This window comes from Mustela nivalis (genome assembly GCF_964662115.1).
Source record: "Mustela nivalis genome assembly, chromosome: 15".
NCBI classification, from domain to species: domain Eukaryota; kingdom Metazoa; phylum Chordata; class Mammalia; order Carnivora; family Mustelidae; genus Mustela; species Mustela nivalis.
In genome coordinates this window covers 45359795-45383661 of record NC_139034.1, presented here as the reverse complement: position 1 = coordinate 45383661, position 23867 = coordinate 45359795, and the positions used below count along the sequence as shown (strand labels likewise).

At 35.0% G+C, this 23867-nt stretch overlaps 1 protein-coding gene across 1 annotated transcript in view; it reads right to left on the bottom strand.

Annotated features, from left to right (window-relative positions):
• Window positions 1-5669: 5669 nt before the first annotated feature.
• LOC309849169 (uncharacterized protein) overlaps window positions 5670-23867 on the bottom strand; it is a gene marked incomplete at its 5' end in the record, with an annotated part of 86947 nt that continues 68749 nt past the window's right edge. Inside the window, 3 exons of the mRNA XM_082701498.1 lie at window positions 5670-6361; window positions 6460-6547; window positions 21239-21346. The remainder of the gene's footprint in view (window positions 6362-6459; window positions 6548-21238; window positions 21347-23867) is intronic.

Sequence of the window (23867 nt, the reverse complement as noted above, 5' to 3'; positions counted from 1 at the left end):
GAATGTTATACTCCACAAGACAAGGTGGAAGGATGGGGGAGATTGAAAGAGAATAAATATTCCAGTTAGATAGAACACATTTGAAAGGCCTACAGAGCTTAGTACATTCAAGGAATTTAAACAATATTAAAATGACTGGAGTCAAGTCTGTGAAGAGAGGTGACAATACATGAGACTAAGGAAGTTTAAGGGTGAGCTTTATGTGCTATGACAAAAACTTAAACTTGGAAGAAAATAGAAATAATATATTTGAAAGATGTTCATTAAATCAAAGTTAGTTTACTTGGTGATTGACCAAATATGAGAAAGTTTTGAAAAAAGGAAATTAACAAGAATAATTTCTAAGTTTCTGGCCTGGCTGTTTGGATGGAGAGCAGTACCATCAACTGTGGAAGAAAAACTAAAGAAAGATTTGGGGACAAAGAGGATAAGTTCTCTTTTAGACATATTCAAATGTGTTTCCATTTGAAAATGTTCAACTAGGGGCGCCTGGGTGGCTCAGTTAAAGCCTCTGCCTTCAGCTCAGGTCATAATCCCAGGGTCCTGGGATGGAGCCCCGCATCGGGATATCTGCTTGGCAGGGAGCCTGCTTCTCCCTCTCTCTCTGCCTGCCTCTCTGCCTTCTTGTGATCTCTGTCAAATAAATAAAATCTTTAAAAAAAAAAAGAAAAAGAAAAAGAATGTTCAACTAAAGATGCTAGTAGTTGGATATACATATTTAGAAATCAGGAGAGAAATATAAGCTCCATTTACTTGTCTGGGAATCAACTTTAAATAGATAGTGATTAATACCATGGGGGCTATGTAACATCACATAAGATTCATACATGAATGGAGAAGAGGAGAAGGGAAAAACTAAACCAAACATGAAAATCCATGAAGTAATAAGAACCTAGAGAAGAGTCAGAATAAAATCCGGAAAAGAACGGAAAGAAAAATCAAGATAACATGGCTTTGGAAAAGACAAGAGAAGAGTATTTACTGGAAGAAGTGATTAGGTGTGTTTTTAAGAAGGGAGGAAGGAAAGCAAATAAAGGGCAGAATGTCGTCCATTGGATTTAATGAGAAGGACCTCACTGGGGAAATGAGTAAGGGCAATTTTAATGGTTCAGTGGTATTGGAACATACCATAGTTGTTTCAGTGGTATTGGAACATATCATAGTTGGATCTGAGGAAGGGCAGGTAGTGGTAAATGCAGGCAATTTTCAAAAAATTGGACCATGTTGAAAGCCAAATGACAGTGTAATAGCCTGGAGTAGGACTAGTTTTTGTGGGATTTCAAGTTTATATCAGTAGGTCATGTGGACGTATTAGGCAGTAGGTTTAAGAAGAGGCTGTGTATGGGAAAGGCCCTGAACTTAACAGCTTTATGGTAACTCAGTCTGTGGCATTCGTCAGATGAGGTAAAGGATAGAGGAGAGATTGATTAGGTTCCAGAGATTAAATCTACTTACCAGAATCAGCAGAAAGGAAGAATTTCTTCATCTAGATTGCCTAGAAAGTTCATTATGAGGCTAAGTCTTACATGTTATTACTTTAGGGGCTAAAGTCTCAAATAAGGAAAGGGAGAAAAAGGGGGAGTCAGTCAGTCAAACCAATAAAGTCTCTGTGACTGGGTTGACTACTGCTTGCCATCAAGTATGACTGCTCTCTTATTCTTAAAGTTCTAATCGAGTACATCTCAGGGGGTCCTGAGACTACAAGGGTAGTGATCCCATCAGCAAAAGGTTCATTCCACAGACTTAACTCGGCTGTGCATGAAAGGTGCCCCCGGTATCTTAAGCCTCATCATTAGTAGGAAGTACCATGGCATGACATGGGAGATTCAGCAACTAAGGAATGGTTGCCCCCATGGAAGTAGGTTAGAGTTCAAACAGTTGATTAGCCAATTGTGCACTTGGCATGGAAAAAATGGGCAAAAACTCCTGGAGGCAGGTCAGATATAGAGGATCTGACATAGTACATTAAAGGAGTCTGATACACAGTGGTTAAAATTATAGAAGAGATTAAGCACAATCAATTGAACATTCGAAGTAAGTAATCCAGGACAGAAATGAAAGTATAGTCTAGACTCTGTTGTTTACATTTGAACAGCTATGCTACGAAGTCACAAAATTCTAACTGACGTATCTGAAAAATTGCCTTCATCTAGCTGGGGAGACATTTGGCCCTGCATCAGGGTCTATGTGCATGAGATCATATTCAGGGTTGAGAACAAGAGAATAGTAGAAGTCACGAGCACAGATATCATCTTCTTTATATTATACCCTAATGTGCGGGAGAGTGCCTGGAAATATATAGCTGGTATCCAATAAGCGGTTCTGAAAGAATAAAGGCAAACAGCAGGAAAAATGTATAATTTAGTTTTATATTAACTTAAAACTCTGAAATAACAAAATCTTCCATCTCCCTTTCTCATAACACATCAGGCTATAGGCTGAATCTATTGTTGACTGATATAATCATACACAGGCAGTGATGGAGAAATATGTCTATTTATTTGCTGCAACAGCTGTCTATATTTGTAAAAATTTTAAATTTCTTTCATTCTTTTAAATGTGTGCATTAGAAAGATGCTCTTATCTTGTGGGAGAATATCTTCCAATGCCATAAAAATACTGTCCATTTAGAAAAACAAAAATTGCTTATGGGATTTTTCATTTGAAAATAAAATAAGCCATTGGCTAACAGTATGACAATTGGTATTGTTTTGTCACTGAAAATCTAATTCATGTTTCAACAGCTCAGACTTACAGTTTTAGGTCATATTTTAAGATTTCCAAAGGTCTGCCCATTACCCTTTAATTCTCCATATGAGATAGTTATGTTTCATTCCTTGCATTTCTCCCTTTCTTTACTAATCTGTAATGCCAAATGGACTCCATGTTATCAGTCTTTTCGAGGAAACAAATGTGACTTCGTTAATATATCCCTTTCTTCTTGATTTTTTTCCCCTCTTTCATGCTCTTATACTCTTAGGTTTATTGCACCTAGGTATGTTTACCTAGATTTCTCTTCTTTCCATTTTCTTTGAGTTCCTAGATGATCATTAAAACAAACAAGCAAACAAACTACACCAAACCTCAGTGGTTTAGCTCATATAGAAGTGTATTTCTTGCATACATTATGACTTGATGTGTGTAACCAGCATTCTTCTCTGTGGAACAAGTGAGGTACCTGGTTCTTTTCTTCTGTCATATTCTAGGTCTTCTAGCACTCTTTAATGGCTGTCACATCTAGCCAGCAGATGAGGAAGAAGAAAAAAACTACAAAGAGTTGAAAGCATGCATACTTACTCTTAACTATGTTGTCCTGGACAAGAGACATATCATGTTCCAATGGCAAGAGCTCATTGTATGCCCCATCTAGATGAAATAAGTGGGGAAATGTGATCTAGCTTTGTGTCCCGGAAAGGTAAGAACATCAGTGTTGGTGAATCCCAGTACTTTTTGTCAGTCTGGTTTTGTGGTCACCAGATAGCCCATTGCTCTCTTCACATATAGAACATACTAATTCTACTCTAAAGGGAAAAAAAAATCCGAAGTCTCATCAAGTCACCAAATCCAATTCAATATTTATACTTTCTGGAAATGGGTAGTCTTACCCAGCAGATTCAAAGTGATCCAGTGTTTTCAAGATCAATGAAGTAAAAGAAAATTTACCTACTGTTTAATGGTATAGTAGGATCAGGATAACTGTAATAGAAACTTCCACTTGGTAAAGGGAAGATTAGGGACATACCATTTAGTAAGTTTGGAATCCTGATGGGCAGATGAAATACAAGATTTCACAGTCATAGACATAAAAGAAGTTCCTTTTTTAAACTGTGGTTCTGCTTTCTGGAAAACATTTTTGAGTAAGTTTTGGTCATCTATATGGACCGTTGTTCTGCTATCTGGGAAATACTTCTTTACCCATTATTCTCAGCGGCAATATCTGATGTGGGTTTTATTGAATGTGATGATGTTGGGACTATACAGTTCTCAGTTTCTCATGCAAGTTTGGGGGCCTACCGTAAGAGTTTAGGCTTGCACCATAAAGGCTTTTCTCCCAAATTCATGGCTTTTTTGCCAACACAATTTTCTTCTTAATAGACTTCTGACCTATTCAATTATAATCATTTCTCTGTGAATTTTCCCCCCTATTTCTAAACTTTAAGCAGTAAGAACCATATGCAGATGTGTACATACATTGCGCTGCTATGAAAACCACATAAGCCATTTCCCCACCTCAGAGACAGTGTGCCTCCAAATGATGGCATGACAGATGAAGGCAAATTCGGGACATGGGGAAAGGCAAACAAAGCCCTGCTGAAACTGTTTTATCCACTGGACCAAGCCTTGCCTGAAGCCATAATAAACCATGAGACATTACACTTATATAAGTCCTTGATTATTTGCTACTTCAAGTGGGTTTCTTGCATGTGTACAACAAAAACAAAAAAATAAGCAAATAAAGATCCCAACTAATGCAAGAAGAAAGTTGTATTTGCTCCCTATGGCTTCCATTTTGTACAGAAACTCAGGAATAATTATTATTTGAGTAAGGTGGCTTTGATAGAAAATAACAAAAAACAATGTATTGATTGATGATGCATTCAATTCCCTTCCTTTTTCTACTTTTACTTGAGACTGATTATACAGATTATCGGTTCATGTGGAGTAAGAATTGGCCAAAGAGAAAATGAGACACAGAAATATTCTACAGGAGGAGCAGTGGAAATTATCAAAAGTTATGCACAAATATTAAGGACAGTGTAGTTTGTCATTAAAGAAAATAAACTAAATCAAGCAACTGAACATTTTTCCTATAAGGGGATCTGTGTGCATTTATACTTACTGAATGTTTGCTTGGTATGTTTTGAAAAAATATTACAAAAGAAGATTTGCAGTAAGAAGAACATCATTTTATAATCATTTTTGCATGCCAATTATCAAACACCAGAAATAGCTCTCTTTACAGGTGAGCTTACAGATGGTGACTGTACTTACAGTGGTGAGCACTGAGTTAAGTATAGAATTGTTCAGTCACTGTTCAAACTAATGTAACATTCTATATCAACTACAATGAAAAAAAGACGCAGTAAGTGTATGACACAAAAACACACAAATGTGTTTTATCTTTCCAAGGATTTACTCCTTGGAATAAAACATTTTCCTTGGAGTAATATATTTAAAAATTTTCATATAATGTAAAATTTAATGGAATTTCAATGGCTAAGTTTTGTGTGTCTACCTGAACATTTAGAAGATAATTGTCAATTATCTTTAATTATATCACTAAACTTTTATAATTAAAACATTGAAGTGGGGGCACCTGGATGGCTCAGTGTTTAAGCATCTTCTACTCAAGTTATAATCCCAGGACCCTGGGATCCAAGCTGGGCTCCCTGCTCCACCGAAGCCTACTTTACCCTCTCTCCCTCTCTGCCTGCTTGTGTTCCTGCTCTCACTGCCTCTCTCTCTCCCCTCTCTCTTTCTGTCAAATAAATAAATAAATAATAAAAATTGAAGAAATTTACTCTGAGAGATACTTTCTTCAAAAAAAGACATGAAGTTTGAGACAGCTGAAAATTATGAAAAGAACATGTATCAAGCAACAAAATTATTGAAGTAATCAAGTTATCACATTCTTTTCTGTAAAAACAAAAACGAAACAACCTGAAATCTTTTATTAACTTTGAAAAAATACTGTATAGCCCATTTGTTTATTTATTCACATATTTTCTAAAATTGAAGTATTATCAGCAAACAGTATTAATTTCAGATGTACAATATAGTGATTCAATAATTCTATATATTGATATAGAACACTCATCATGATAAGTGTAATTTTAATCCCCTTCACTTATTTCACTCATCCTCCTACTCACCTTCCCTTTGGCAAATACCAGTTTTTTCTCTGTATTTAAGAATCTGTTCTCTTGTTTGCCTTTTTTGGTTTGTTTTATTTCTTAAAATTCACATATGAGTGAAATCATATGGTATTTGCCTTTCTGTCTGACTTATTTTACTTAGCATTATACCCTCTAAGTTAATTCATGTTGGTACAAATTTTAAGATCTCATTCTTTTTTGATCCAGTAATCCCACTACTGGGTATTTATCCAAAGAAAGTGAAAACACTAATTCAAATAGATACACACCTCTATGTTTATAGCAGCATTATTTATAATAGCCATGATATGGAAGCAATCCAAGTGTCTATAGATAGATAAATGGATAAAGAGGAATAGTATATATACATACAATGGAATGTTAGTCATAAAAAAAAAAATGAGATCTTGCCATTTGTAACATATATAGCCCCCTGAAATCAAATGTAAAATTGACTGTGGTGATCTGTAAAGCTGGATTTCAGTCTGTAAACAGAAAAAAAAGTTTTAGCTTAGAAATCATGGACTTAATGGAAAATAAGAATAATATCAAATATAACTTTTTGCAAGAGACATTCACTTGCCTATACTCTAAGATGTGTAAGTATTTGAGCCCTTCCCATCTTCAGTTTTCAAGTGCCAAAGGAGATTCTTATTATGTAGCTGTGATATCTAAAGATAATATCAAACAAGCAAAAAGGAATGTGAGAATGTTTCAAGTTAGGCTAACATTTGGGAATACCACCAGCTGCTCTCTTTTACAATGAAGGAAAAAAATAGCTCAAAGGCAAAACTGTAAATAAAGTAATTTCAATCTTATTTTACAGGTTGGAAAATATTCACAATGAAGTCCTTTAATGCGTTTGCCCTTTTTCAAGCTGTCTCACAGTATAACTAAAATTAGGGAACACCCTAAGGGAAATTTTGAATAATACTGTTATTTATGTCCTATTAAGAGGTATTACCATATTTTACCAAGAGGCTTTGCAGTATTTCAACATAATGCCCACAAACTCAATTTTATGAATTAGTGAATAGAAGACCAGGCATTAAACAAAGCAAGAAAGATTTGAATTTGTATTCATTTTAAGTGTTATGAATTTTAATTAGTGCTTTGTTGATTATTTGTACATATTTATATTCACACATAATTATATATATATCACACATATATGTATATGCATGTGTATACCTATATGTATATGTATATTTATAGATAGATAGATGGGTGGAGATAGAGAGAGAGAGACCTAACATAACCACAACTACAACTGATGCTGTTCAATATTTTGGAATAATTCATTTGTTAGTTAAAATACCAAACCACGGGGCGCCTGGGTGGCTCAGTAGGTTAAGCCGCTGCCTTCGGCTCAGGTCATGATCTCAGGGTCCTGGGATCGAGTCCCGCCTCAGGCTCTCTGCTCAGCAGGGAGCCTGCTTCCTCCTCTCTCTCTGCCTGCCTCTCTGCCTACTTGTGATCTCTCTCTGTCAAATAAATAAATAAAATCTTTAAAAAAAAATACCAAACCACGAAATGAATCTAGCTAATGGAGAAATTCATAATAAACCAATATTTCTGCTAGGTTCTTTTGATAAATTATAACATCTTTAAGAAATGTGAATTAAGGTGTAGGTGTTTATTTAACAAACTCTAAAAGTTGAATTCTATTTCTTTGTATTCTGAGAAAATTTCCTGGGAAAATTAGCTTAGTCAGGGTTAAAAATATTTTCTCTTGATTTATAAATCATGATGAGGATTTGACCTACAGTCATGACTTTGTGGGTGGATCATTAGACATAAGAGCAAGAAAGAAACAATTAAAAAGAAGCCAAGAAAGCAGATGCTAAGTTTCATTCAGTACTAAATCCACTTTACCATTACTTTTCAAAAGCAATCTAAATGTCAAATTTCTGACACCAAAATTGGTAGCAAGTAAATCGCATAGCACTAAACTGCAAAGTGGCATGCAAAATTTAGAACAGTAGGTTGTATATAATTAGGAAAGAGTTTGTGCTTCTAAATATAAAAGTCCTACATTCAGCATGAGGAAATAAAACTCTTAGGAAGAAGGCAGTCTTGTTGCACTCTTTGAAGAGTCTTAATACAAACATAGGGGCAACAGATAAAACATGAATGCTCACTTAGAAGATGCAGGCAAATGTGTAAGATCACTAATGGAACTAATCAGAGAATGCTGTTGTGCTTTACCTTCCTTTATCCTTAAATATTTTGCCTATATTCCTTCCAATGGAATCGTAAAGGTTTAAGGCAGGGTCATGTCAAACATAAAAGACTCAAATTTTTAAATCCTTTGAATAATCCACTCAATCACTAAACAAATAATTCTGAATATTAATAGTCAGGTCGTATTTTAAGTTCTTGGGATTCAGAAGTGAAGAAGGAAAAGTCCATGCCTTCATAGCACTTAAAAAAATAGTGAAGGAGGCAGATGGCAAACAAATAAAACTATAAATATATAACAAAATGTCAATACTCTGATGAAAAATAAAGCAGAGATATCAAATAAAAAGTGATGAGGACAGGGAATAATTTACAAAGGGCAATAATTCTACCTCTTTCTGAAGTGGTCTCATCTAAGCAGAGACTTGAATTAAATAAAGGAACAAGCCATACAAAGATATAAAGGAGAAAGATACTTTGCAGATAGACCAGCAAACTCAAAGACCCTAAAGAGGAAATGAACACGGTTATGTTGACACCATAGATGACATGATACTATTAGAAGATTACTCCTAATTCCTTGCAAGAGATGAAGCATTAAGGCTGTGCCAGAAGGAACAGTATTAGATTGAGACTGTAATTTGAATGTTGAGGCAATAGCAAAGGTTGATCAGGTCACTGTGGGTTACCAGGAAAGGAGACAAATCAAGGATGCTGTCAGTATGTTGGCTTGAGCTACAGGTAAATGATGGGGCTATACTGCTTTGGGAAAACTGGGTGGGGGGCAGTAGAATCAAGAGTTAGGTATTGGATATATTTAACTAAGATGCTTACCAGATATTCAATACCAATATCACAGTGACAGTAAGAGAGAAGTAGGCTATAGGACTCCAAACTTGAAGGAGCAGTATGTGGTGAAGAGAAGTGGCAGAAGCTTGGCCTGTTCATTTGGAAGTCATCACTATATCGAGTTTATGTAAAGCCATTGGGATATCATGTGGTGAGAGGGTACCCATAGCCACAGGACAGGAATTCCATCCAGGAGGAGGAGAGGGAACCAGTCACAGTTACTGAGATGGTGTGGCCAGTGAAGTGGGAGGGAATCTGAGTAGGTACTCTGAGTGGAGGAAAAAGCAATAAATGAGAATAAAGTACCAACCATACCCAATTATAGTACTATTCTCTGCCTTCATGACAATTTTGCAGGTGGTTAGGCTGGAATATTTTCTGACACTTAGCAGAACAGGTTGTGTGGCCTGGCAGAGGAGTCCGATTCTATCATAGCATAATTCAAGAGGTGTTAACAGGAATTATAAACAGAATTATTCTCTTTGCCCATCCTCCAGGGAATGGAATGCCCAAGAGTAGACATTTGTTATTGCATAATTAACCGGATTGAAACATTTTTGTTACCTGGGAAGAGTCACATAAATTAGTACACAGTTTAGTAAGGACTAGTAGAAGCAGCCTCATGTCATCTGTTGACTTTTGGGGGAGCATGAGAAGTTTGTGCTTGTAAATGAAAAACAGGAGGTGAATCACAGGAGGTGTGGATAAAGCAATATTATATTGACCCTGTGCATCTTGGCGGAGAAGGTGTGCATTCTGGAGGAGAAGGTGTACCTGGGAAGAAATAACAAATGACAGAGAGAGAGTGGGAAGAAACGGTCCTAACAGTTGTGTATAGTTTGGGGGCATCCTAACCAGGCTCTCCTGCCTTCTCCTATCAGCCATTTCCCCTTTGCATCTACATCTATTCCTGCCACTTCAAATGTCATCTGTATCATAATGATAAGTGCTCCTAAATTTCAAGCCCAGCTTTTTCCCTGAACTTGCCTATTTCTGTTTACTGACTATCCAGAGATCTCTCACTTTCAGCATGTTAGAAAAAGGACTCCGTATCTCTCTGTCTCTGTCCGGATCCTTTAACTTCCAGAGGGCACCGGCATCAACCCAGCTTCTGAAACTCAAACCCAAAAGTCATTTAAGACTTCTGCTTTCCTAATTGTCTATTTTCATACAACCATAGCTTATATTCCTGGTACTTCCTACGTATATTCTGTCCTATTATCTTTGTCTTTCCTACCCTATCTCCTACCCAACAGCATTATCCTATTTGGTCTCCCTGCTCTTTGCTCTAAATATCACCCAATCACTCAGCATTAACTTTGGATTTTTTCACTGAATTATACAGCCCTGTATTTCTGGTCTCTATTTCCCATTCCACCCTTACTTTGCACTGCTATGTCACATATAAACTGAAATGAAACTGGAGAGACTCTCATGGGCTAAGAGACCATAAGAAAGCAAAGAGGAATAAATTTACTAACTGCACTACTGCACAAAATATAGGCTGATATGATGGAACACTAAACTCAAAAGTGTCTACTTCTAGAAATTATTAAAATTATTTTGATTTTACTATGAGCTAACTTAGGTAAAGAAATGGCATATATTCTAAAAATTAAAGTACAGAGGCTATGACAATTGACAATTTATCTGAATTTACTCTCCTGTACTATGATCAGATTATGATAAATGATGCTCACATTTTTATTGAAAGTTTGTAGAAAACAAAATGCATTATAGGAAATTAAATTTAATTGACTGTAAGAAAGAATATGTTGCCTGAAACTGCATCTTGATACCTTTATCCTTTATTTATGGAAATCTTCTTGATTCTTCAAACCCTAGCCCCAGACTCATCTTCTTAATGATGATTGTTTTCAACCCAATCAGATATAATTACTCCCTCTTATTGTATTTTACTTCTAACTCTATTATAAGACATTCTTTATTCTGACTTGTATTAAAATAGTTTGTTGACAATATAGTGCAACAAATTATATCTTCCTTGAAGGCAGGTAATATGGATTAAACATGTTTGTTTTCACTGAAGTAAAACCATCCCTCATTCAATGAAGATTTGGATTTTTATAATAGTATCTTAAAATAATTACTATGTTTTCTTCTTTTAGTTAAATTGCATGAATCAACAAACAAAAATTTAACTAAATATATACCACAAAGCCACCTCCCTGCTAATTCAGAATATGGTTTCCCATAAAAGAATAAATAACCTAACACAAGTGTTCAGTGTCCCTCATCATACACGTATTCCTATTATAGAATTAAGGTAGATTAAAGCTTATATTTATAAATATTTATATTTATGACCACTTTAAGTATACTTAACTATATATATATGTACATACATATATACACGTACATATATATATATATACACACACACATACATACCAAATATATATCAGACATATATGCACCATATAAATGCATGGTCCAAGATACACACATACTGACATATACAAATGAGACTTTATGAGACATTCTTCACAGAAATAAATCTAAAAGGAAATTTAAAATGTTATTAGAGCCACATTTAATAAACTGATCAAGAAGGTAATTATAAATATACTGAGAGTGAGACTCAACATATTTTTTACTCCAAATAGAACATAATTTGCAATGGATTTTAACAGAGCAACTTTTTTGGAGTTCACTCACAATACTTTGGTGTCATGGCAACAGATCATTTAGTTATCACTTATTTTGATAACAATCTACTTATTCTGAGAACAAATTAAGGCTATTAGTGATCCTGGTTTATCTTACAATATACCCTGCCTCAGTCATATCAACTGAGTTGTTCTGGATGCTAAAGAAGGTTGGAAGTATTTTTTTCTAAGGAAAACTTAATTTTTGTTGTTGTTGTTTACATAGCATAATTTAGTTAGAATGTTGCCTAGAGAGGACAGAGGGTCTAGATTAGCTCCCAAGTTCTATTCTTCCATTTCCACTAGATGCTTTTCAGGGAAGAGTGGATTACGATATGCAGGCTCTAGATATGCAGGAAACCTGTTCTGCTGAACACAGACGTGCCTAATTTATTATACTATACACATCATGGTCCTGAACAAAAGGACTTGATCCCAATGTAAAGAATTATTAAGATATGATTATATGCCTTAAATCAACAAATTTAGAAAGAAATGAAAAATATCATTACTTGAGTGGAGGTTTTGAAAGTTTTTTTTTTTAATGATTTTTAAATGCAAAATAATAACAGAACTTGATTCTACTTAATGCTAGTTAGGTCACACAGGAATTTGGGCTACTTCTTTTAATGATCCTCTAAATGTAGCTGAACACAACTTGCTTAAAGCATGGTTTCTCAACCTTGGCAATATCAACATTTTGGGTCAAATGTGGGAGGTTGTCCTGTGTGTTGTAGAGTTTAAAAGCACCCCTGGCTTTAGCCCACCCAGATGTCAGCAGCACCCACTCCCCAAGTTGTGACATCAAAACAGACATTGTTATAGGTCCGCTTGAGCATGAGCCACCTTCGTTTGAAACCACTGGTTTAAATAATACTGAAAACGTTTTGCATATTTAGCTCAAAGGAACTTAATGCTATTGGTCAAAACTGAAGTTATGTACATTGACTTTCAAAATGTGAACCTAAGAAAAACATCTAGATATTCAAGAGGAATGTTCGGATTAAAATAAACAAACAGTATCATATATGACAATAGCTACAAACTCTAGCATAAATATTTTTAAGACCTTAGTAACATTTTAACAACATGGTGAATTTTAACATGTGAAAATAACAAAAAAGTATTACGTATAGCATTATGACATTATATTTATCTATCTGTGTTTCTATTTTCACAATCTATTAAGTATTGCCTCTGTTATGGTTCAATTAGCTTGTCAATTTTCACATTTATAGTCCATTCTATGTATTATATCTTGAATATTTTTATAGTTTATTAATTTGAATATATCTAGTCCTCATAAATTCATTGCAAAGACAAGTATATGTAAATGTAATAATCACTTATATACATATATTACACATACATATGTTTTTGTATGATATATATAAACTATAAGTGGCTGATATGTGTATATATCTTATATACATAATATTTATATGTATGTAACATGTATAAATTTTATATAACATGTATACATCTTTATGATCATATCATTCTATTTCTTCTGATTTCTTGAATTTGAGCTTCAAATACACAATTGCCAGCAGAGTGGAAGGAATATTTTTATGTATTTGAAAAATTCATAAGCTTAAAAACATAAATATGAGGCTATAAGGCCAATCTAAAGAGAGTCTTCCTACATGTACGAGATTAAAAAGAGGTGTAAACAAACATCCTATATTTTAAATTAATCATGTCCAAACTTACCATTAGCGATTGTTTTGCAAGACAAATACTTAATTTACCCCACTGTCAGTCATTCTATCTTTTTACACAGCCTTGAGTATAGCATTGTTCTAAGGCAATGCAAAGATTTAGAGGCATTCCCAGTCAGGTATGGATCAGATATATACACCAATAATAAAATAAAGCTGGATTGATGGCAACTGGGCTACACATACAGATATGTATAGAACAGAGGAAGAAAGTAAGCAACAGCATTTTGAGTTATATCTTGAAGAGTATAATAGTTTTCCAAGTTTACAAGAGGCAAGGCATAGACACATGGAATTGCATGGCTTAATGAGGACCCAAAAATAGCCCAAGTGCAAAAAACCTGATCAACAAAAGTGGAGAGATAAGGCTAGAAAGACAGGCAGGATCAGACTGAAGAAAGCCTTTGTTGTTTATTTTTATTTTAAAGCGTTTATATATTTAGAGGGAAAGTGGGGGTGAGGGAAGTGCAGAGAGAGAGAGAGCAGGAGAAAGAATTTCAAGCAGACTCGCCACTGAGTGCAGAGCCTGATGTGGGGCCTGATGTCACAACCCCAAGATCACCACCCGAGTCGGCATCGAGTCTGAGTCTTAACCAACTGAGCCACCCAGGCACCCCTGGAAGGAATCTTTTACCCCAGTTAGCCCTCTTAGCCCTGAGGAACCACTGAGGAATTACAAACAGTGGGGTCACATATTTGGTTTGTGTTTTAAGAAAAATAAATTACAATAAAATATGACATCATGCAGACACCTGGTAGGTTCACAAGCAAAAGAATGAGGGAAAAAAGATGCTAAACAATAGCTAGAATGCCCAAAGCCTACCAATACCTAAAGAGACAGAAAAGAAAAAAAAGAAGAGAAGAAAGCTTTTCTTTGAATGAGCATTCATACCGACCTTTATTCTTGCCTACAACTCCTTGAGAATACACTGTTTTAATGTTAAGTGAAATATATTGTTGTAACTGTAGTCACAGACTTTGTAAGTATATTTAAATGTTATGATACATAGGGGTTGCTCCAAAATTATTGTTCAATAATTATGAGCATAAACAATATACAATCTGTGACTAGAGGCACAACTGTAGCTATAAAATCACTCTTTGTAAAATATTTCTTTATACAGAAAATATATTTTCTTTCATCAAAAATCCAACAAACTGTGGGTATTTGGATGTTGAATAATAATGTATATATACAACTTGGTGATGATTTATTATATTTATATATGTACGTACACACACAACTTATAAGGACATGAATATCTGCTATAAATTGAAAACTGCATGAATTATTTCTATAACTATACATGTCTGCATAGTCACCTTAACAAACTGCTGTATCTTATTCACTATTGGCATTTCGGGTTTTTTTTTTTTTTTTAAGATTTTATTTATTTATTTAACAGAGAGAAATCACAAGTAGATGGAGAGGCAGGCAGAGAGAGAGAGAGAGAGAGAGGGAAGCAGGTTCCCTGCTGAGCAGAGAGCCCGATGCAGGACTCGATCCCAGGACCCTGAGATCATGACCTGAGCCGAAGGCAGCAGCTTAACCCACTGAACCACCCAGGCGCCCTTCGGGGTTGTTTATAGGCTAACAATCTAAAAACAAATTTTATGTGTACCTGTATGTGTGTTTATGTGTATGCTAAGAACTTAATTGATTTGCTCACATTCAAATTATGTGTTTGTAAAAACTTGTGGTCTCATATTTGGAAAACATTTTAAAGTTTTAGACACGTATATTCAATTAGAAATAATCTTCCTACTTCAAAAAATCACGTTATTTTAATTGAAGAATCTCTCTACTGATTTCTACAGTAAAATAAACTCTTCTTGCATTTCAGTGAAAATATGTAGTTTTTATAATGAAAAAATCATTACGATTTTTTAAAAGATTTTATTTATTTATTTGACACGGAGAGAAAGATCACAAGTAGGCAGAGAGGCAGGCAGAGAGAAGGGGGGAAGCAGGCTCCCTGCCAGGTAGAGAGCCTGATGCAGGGCTCGATCCCAGGATCCTGGAATCATGACCTGAGCCGAAGGCAGAGGCCCAAACCACTGAGCCACCCAGGCGCCCCACATTATGATTTTTTAAAGGTGTTACTTAACATCATTCCAATCAATGTAGTAGTCTGTTCTAAGTCACTCATGTAGTGTGAGCAAGATTGATGTGATTAGAGTAAGAAGATCTCTAATATTTATCAAATAAATATACTAGAACAAACAAAAGTTGATGATGGCATCAACTCTCTTATGTCTGTAATACCTTAATTGACCTTAAATTACAAAATTTGACAGACATTCCCTTAAAAAGAAAACTGAGTTGGATATGCAACTTTGCTTCTGCTTTTTTTTTTTCTTTTTTTAAAGATTTTATTTATTTGAGAGAGAGAGAATGAGAGCAAGCATGAGAGAGGAATGGTCAGAGGGAGAAGGGGACCCCCTGCTGAGCAGGGAGCCTGATGCAGGACTCGATCCCAGGACTCCAGGATCACGACCTGAATGGAAGGCAGTTGCTCAACCAACTGAACCACTCTGGGGCCCTGGTTTTGTTTTTAAATTACACATTAATAAATATTTGGGGCACCTGGAGGGCTTAGATTATTTGGGCATCTGACTTGACTTCAGCTTAGGTAGTGATCTCTGGGTCATGGGATCAGGCCCCAAGTGATCTCTGGGTCATGGGATCAGTGCTCCACACTGGGCACGGAACCTGCTTAAGAATCTCTCTCTCCTTCTCCCTTTGCTTCTTCCCTCCTCACCTGTGCGCTCTCTCTCTCTCTCAAATAAATAAATAATTTTTTTAAAAGATTTTATTTATTTATTTGACAGACAGAGATCACAAGTAGGCTGAGAGGCAGGCAGAGAGAGGAGGGGAAGCAGGCTCCCTGCCGAGCAGAGAGCCCAATGTGGGGCTCGATCCCAGGACCCTGGGATCATGTCCCAAGCTGAAGGCAGAGGCTTTAACCCATTGAGCCACCCAGGTGTCCCTAAATATATAAATATTTAAAAAATAAATTGCACCTTAATAGATCTTTATTAAGGTCCTTCACGTCTACTAACGTCTGGTCATAAAAATCTAAGCACATGGGGCACCTGGGTGGCTCAGTTGGTTAAGCGACTGCCTTCGGCTCAGGTCCTGATCCTGGAGTCCTGGGATCAAGTCCCACATCGGACTCCCTGCTCTGCAGGGGGACTGCTTCTCCCGCTGACCTCTCTGCTCTCATGCTTGCTCTCTCTCTCTCAAATAAATAAATAAAATCATTAAAAAAATTAAAAAAAAATCTAAGCACACTATTAAACACACACACACAAAACTGGTCTGTTTAGATACAGAATAATAACAAAATGGCTTATAACATCAGCTTCATTTACAAAAGAACTTAGAGGATCTCTGCTCTGCCTGGAAAACAGGGTTAGGAAGATGAATAAAGCAACAGGTAGGCCCTCTAGGACATCATGGACTAATCGCATTAACAGATACAGAAATATCTTCAAAACAGTATAGATTATATTATACTAGTGACTGCTTCACCCAAGAAAGAGTCAGATGTTGGAGGCATTTGTTCTGAGAGGCTTGGAGGCTGAAGGCAAAGCTGAGTGTGAGCACAGATGCATGTTACTCAGGGAAATGGTGCTCAGTGCAGAGAACCCACGTGGTCTGGTGCCTCTAACCCTGGACCAATTGGTGATAGAGAGAGCATGAAATTGAAAAGAAAACATGACCCACATTTACAGTCACCCTGCTCTGTAGTTGCAGACTTATTCTCTAGTCAGTAATGAACCAGTGAGGTCCTTAAATAAAAGAAAGGTATTACCAAACATAAATGACATTAACTTCCCCATGACAAAAGATGCCAGTAGGAAAAGACCAGGAGCCAAGCAGAAAGACAAGACAGCAGTGTCGGTTACCCACCCCCACTGTAAGATTCCTTTTTAAAATAAGCATCACAATATTATTTCCTTTATTCTTTGAGACTGCCTCTTCATAATTGATTGTCCCTAACCCAATTATCATTTTCTCAGAATCAGGGAAATCAAGATTCCCATCTTACTCAATAAAGGAGGCTATTTATATTTCCTTCCTACTTAAGTGAATATATTTGTCTTCTTTTCAAGCTGATTATATTTAATCCTATTTATTTCCTTTAGGAATAACACCTTTTTGCCTTCCCTTTTTCTTCTTAAACACTCTAGTTACTTTAAGATAAACACACCTCAAAGAAAGTGTTATTTAAAAAAAAAAAGAAAAAGAAAAAAATTGTTATGTAAAAGATGTTTTTAGACTATTTTAATGTTATCTAGCCAGTTACTATGTGTGATCCATGGATGCTTCATTCTTCTGCTATTATCATCCTATCTAGCAATAAATGTTTGATAGCTGTTGTCAAACAAGACAGTTTTTTAGAGTGATAGGCTAAAATCAAGGAAAAATACTATTTTCAGGGCCAAAATTGAAAATAATCACCTCCTTCCAAAGTGAGGAGATATCTAACATTTTCCCTATTTCTTAAAAACGTCAACGTACATAAAACTAAGTTTTTCTCATTTGTCCTCATAAAAATATTTGCATATCCTTGCCTTTTTTCAGAGGTCAACGGTATCATCCCATAAAGACTTGAGGAATTTATTTAAAATTTAATCAATGGTTAAAACCTTCCTGTTTTCTCTTTCCACTCCATATATTGATTTAAAACTTTAGTAAGACCCCAATATGTCCACCATACTACACACCATCAGTTTGGGGTGAAGCTATGGATGTACAGGTCATCTGCCTTGTGAATGAGGTGATAGTTACCTTATTGATACCATTGATAGACAATGATTCAAGCCTTGATAAAAGAGGTCATTATTTTGGGATAAACTTTACACAAGAAACTTATGTTACTTTGTAGTGATTAATATATTGATGATAAAATATTAGACATTACATGGGTTATTCTGTATGCAGTATAGATGTTTATTTTGGTATTTCCCTCCAAAATATATGGATGGGAAAGCTTCTTGATTACTCAGTGAATACTGAAATTCCATTTATAGACATTCATTAATTATATTCAAGCATGACTATTCTCACAGCAATTATATAAGAATATCTTCACTTAAACTCTGAGGCAAACCTTACTTACCATTCTATTAATTTAAAGCTTTTGGTAGAATGTTCCATTCTATCATACAATCTTATATTTTGTACTGTGAGGCAAACTTTAAACTCTGAGGCAAACTTTACTTACCATTCTATTAATTTAAAGCTTTTGATAGAATGTTCCATTCTACCATACAATCTTATATTTTGTACTGTGTTTACAAGGTACTTTTAAATTTGGGGGGCTGAAATTTTCAAAAAAATATATTGATTATTCTGAGATTTAAAATGTTAATATTAATATTATGTGCATGTTCTATGCTCGCATGGTATAGTTGCCCAAACCTTAATGTTTCAAATGGGACAAAAACAATAATGTTAAAAAAAACTGGACACTGAGGAACTTCAATAGGAAAATATCTAGAGAAAATAAAATTCTCCATCTGAACAAAAAAATGCATGTTGTTACTATATTTAAGTTAGTACAGTAGACATCATTTCACACTGTTTTTCTTGAGTTTACTGTCATCCTACTAATGATATTTCTCTCCTCCTCTCTTTATCTGCTGGATTGTCCCCTTCAGTGGGGTAGAGAAGGTATAATCTTGTGAGTGAGCAATGTCCATGTTCTCTTAACAAAGAAACCTCAGCAAATAAGCCACTCAGAATGTTTAGCACTTTGTTCAATACCAAAAGCAAATAAAGAAATTGCATCTAATGAGAACACACTAAAAAGTTTCCTTGAATATTTAAGTGACAACCACAGTGAGCAAACATAATATTGTAACATACGGGGCAAAGTGAACTGGGTTTGTTTAAAAGTCTCAGAATTACTGATTTTGTTGAGAGGACAGGAAAGGATATGTGTAGCTGACCCAGAGAGGAAAGGGTAACTCAGTATTAAAATTTTTCAATAGGATACTTGGCATAATTACTTTATATTCTTCAGGGACTAAAGGATTATCATAGGAATATAAATGGCTCTATAACTAAAGAGCTAAAAATACATCCTATGTAGGACTAACAAATTTCAAACTGAAATAATTCATAAATTTATTATATATATGTAATTCCCCTATTATACAAATACATAATTATTATGCTTATATAAAAATCTTTAAGCATAATGAGTGATTCATTTTGGTGTATTTACATACATACATATATATTATCATAGGAAATAGCCATATTATGAATTCTGTTGGAAATATTACGTATAAAATGGAATCAGATAGATATTTGACATATATGAGCAATGAATCAGGAGGCCATTAAAATACCTCTTTAAGGGAGACAAAACATAAGAGACTCTTAATCTCAGGAAACAAACAGAGTTGCTGGAATGGAGGGGGGTGGGAGAGATGGGGTGGCTGGGTGATAGACATTAGCAAGGGTGTGTGCTCTGGTGAGTGCTGTGAATTGTGTAAGACTAATGAATCACAGACCTATACCCCTGAAACAAATAATATATTATATATTAAAAAATAAAAAATAAAATAAAATACCTCTTTAATGAAGCAAATAAAAATACAGAAAATCTGGATTTTATCATAAAGTTGTATGATAAAGTCATGTTCTTCATCTAAGCAAAGAAAAGTGTAGCATAATTCTGAACAATTATAAGGAGAGAAGGTAAAAATGATCCCACATTTTTATGGCACTGGATTATATGTCTTTCAAAATACTTGGTTCTAAGTTAAATAATGAGTATGTAAGCATAATTTGTCAGGAACTGAAATAACCAAAACACAACTTAAAAAAATATGGGGGTGGAAGTTGAAAAATAATTAGAAGTAGTATGTTCAAATTTACACATTTTAAAAATTAGTAAATAAGAGTATTTAAAGGTGTTAAAAGTTATGGTGATATCTACCAGAAATAGTTGCGAACACAAAAGGTTAAATGTGGTTGCCTCTAAGATGTAGTAAAAGATACGAGGAAGGAATGGAGCAAGATACTTTTGCTTATTTTTTATCTGACTGCACTGTTAATATTTCAGTTGCTATCACATATGATTAAAGGTATCAATCTACAACTGAACAGCCTTGGTTCAAATCTTAGTTTCACAGCTTACAACCTATAGCCTTAGTCAACTGACTAACCATCTATTTATCTATCTTAAATACCTATTAATCTAGTTTTCTCTTCTGTAAATTTAAAAATTAAAAGTGGTTCAATTGGAGAGTTCTTATTATGGCTTAATGAGCTAATATTTAAAAAGTATATGCCAGGGGTTCCTGGCTAGCTCAGTTGGTAGAGTGTGTGACTCTTGATCACAGGTTTTAAGTTCAAGACCTATGCTGGGAATAGAGTTACTTAAAAATAAAGACTTTTAATAAATAAATAAAGTGTGTACGATTAAGTAAGCACAATAAAAGAATTAAATAAAAAGAAAATAAACATCATGCATGTGGATAATGGCAAATGCATTTCAGAATAATGTATATGTTTAATTTTAAAATAACTTGGGTTATTACTGAAAACATTGCTATTAGTAAGTGAAAATAGTATTTTTGTGATGGTATCTGATACACTGCAAATGTCTAATTTTATAAAGATTTTTTATGAGAAGTTCTTAGAAGCAAATAGATGTGTGTTTTGAAGCACTTATTTTATGGAAAGGAAATATGTCATTATAATACTTGGCATCATATATAATTTTTGGTATTAGAAACCAAGAAAATGAAAATTGCAAATTTTCTGAATTAAAATATTACAGAATTTTCCGAATTAATTTGTAATTTCACTGGGAAATTGAAAATGCTTTTACATTATTTTAGTTCTAATCATTCAGTATGTCAAATAATATGCTTATTTTCTTTACATTTTAAAAAGTTAAAGAATTCAGAAACTCACTATCCAACATGCAAAGGAGACTTCCTCAATCTTGAGTTCCAAATCTCAATCTATCCCAAACATCAACTTGATACCTCCTTGATTTAATGTATGTCTTCAAATCCTCACCTGGAAAAGAAAGAAAAACAAGGAAAATCATTCTCATTGTTTTAATCAATATTGATCAGAAATTTAATATTCAATCATTAGTGGGTCTTATTCTATAAGCATTTCAGAATAATTAAGATTATTTATAAAATACTAGCAGTTCTAATCTATAAGGAAATTTTACTATAAAGTTCATTTGTAAGTCACAGAATATAAAGGTCAGAAAAGACTTTAGAGGCTATCAACTTCCCACTCCATTTTTTGTATAAACCCTTCTGGAACATCCTCATCACTGACAGATGGTCATTCATCCTTTGGTTAAAAATGTCAAGTGATCACAAGCTCCGTGATTTAAAGGCAGCCCATTTTGCATCTGGACAGCTGGAGTCTTTATTAAATTTTACTTCTATTAAACTGTTTCCCTATAGTAACACATACTTGCTATAAGTATTTATTTAATGCCAGATATGTCAAATACACTGAAATAACAAACTAACAGTCCTTTGGAAAAGACAAAAAATTACCAAATAATAGCAAAAATGTATTATTATAAATTAAGATAAATGCAGAGAAGGGGAAAAAATGTTACTGTTACTGTTTAGCTGGGAAACCAGGGGCACACACTCACAAAAAAAAGGGGGGGGGGGCTTAAAAAATACTATTGCATGAACTAAGAAGATGGGATTTAAATGGAGATTGGGGGTAGGGGAGCACTGGAGTGGAGGATCCCCAGAGGAGAGGAGAGGAAAGTCTGTTTCATTTCAGAGATGGCAGAGATGAAAACCAAATGTGTGGGCTCTGAGGCAGACAGTCACATTCAAGAAACCAAAAGAAGGACAAAGTATGTGAAGCAAATTGCACAAGAGGGAAAATGCTACAAACAGAAACTGGAAAAGTAGAAGAGGTCAGGCAGAGTTAGGGTCCTAGGGTCCTTCTAAATTTGCTATAACCTCCTCCCTAAAGTGACACCCAAGATTTTTATACCCTGTTCAACATTAAAGTATAAGTGACAGTAGTTACCAACTCTGTTTCCCACATCTCAGCTGAATGAGTGTCTCCAATTCCATCCACCATTTTCCACACTGTCCAGAAATGTCAACTGGCTTCCTCTGTTATCAATGCTGAACGTTTGGGGTTGTTATACATTTAACAATGTATTGGTAGAACTAATCAACAACATTATACTCGTCATCTTTTTATAATGATTTGAGCTTACTATTGATATGTGCTGTGATCATACGATCCATGTCCAAATCAGGTCATATTTGGGGGTCAAAGTGAGAACTATCATGAAGTGGAAAAGTTATATTAAGACAGTAAATGTAGGGGTGCATGGGTAGCTCAGTGGTTAAAGCCTCTGCCTTCGGCTCAGGTCATGATCCCAGGGTTGTGGGATTGAGCCCTGCATCGGGCTCTCTGCTCAGCAGGGAACCTGCCTCCCTCTCTCTCTCTCTATCTGCCTGCCTCTCTGCCTACTTGTGATCTCTGTCAAATAAACAAATAAAATCTTAAAAAAAAAAAAGACAGTAAATGTAAACCAGTTCTCTTAAGAGCAAACCAGAGTTTATAGGTACCCTGATTATTTCTTCCCTTCTATTGCACACATTCTACTTACCCTTGACTCAGAGGATTGCTTGATAAAAACAGGATGCCCAGTTAAATTTGAAGGTCAGACATAGAACATATAAACTTTCGGTATAATTATGCCCCATGCAATATTTGCAATCTACTTATACTAAAAATTATTTATTATCCCTCTGACCTTTAAATTTAAATGGAGGTCCTGTATTTTTGCAGAATTTGGCAGACTTCTCTTCATCTATAACACTCTTAGTGGCCTAATGAACATTTTCCTCATCTGTGGTTCCATGTGATGACAACTTATGCACTTGGTATGGCACTGAGAACATTATTACATTCAAATCTTTTGTAAATCATCAGATTTGCATAATGCTTCTATAGAGGTCAGAAAAATGCAAACAAGTTATTGAGCAACTTCAATATTTCAACCACTCTGCCATTCTCTGGAAATTCAGAAATAAATAAGACACGATTCCTACTCTCAGGATGCCACCATAGGAAACAAGGAAAAAACGTCTAAAATGCAAGGTGATAAGTGATATATTAAAAGTGGATAGAAAACTTGATTAGAACATCATCAGGGAATTGTTCAATATCAGGGAAAGTTATGAAGACTGGGAATTTGTTATTGAGTTTACCCGGGAGAAAAACTGGGGGAAGATAGCCCAAAGAGAAGCTTGTGCAAAATCACTATTTGAAAGTGAGTGTTTAGGAAATATTGTACAGTTCAGTGAGCATGAGAAGATACAGCTACAGATGAGATTAGGACACTGGGGAGCAGCAAAGGGCCTTGCTGAAGAGTGTACACTAACAATTCTCATCCATCGAATGTACATCATGTGCCAGGGACAGTGGAAATAAAAGTTAAAAATAGAAAAGCAATTTGGAAGTTATTTGAACCTGGATCTATGACAGAAGAGCAAAGATGATCGTGAAGTACTCTGCTTAGGCAGTGGGATAG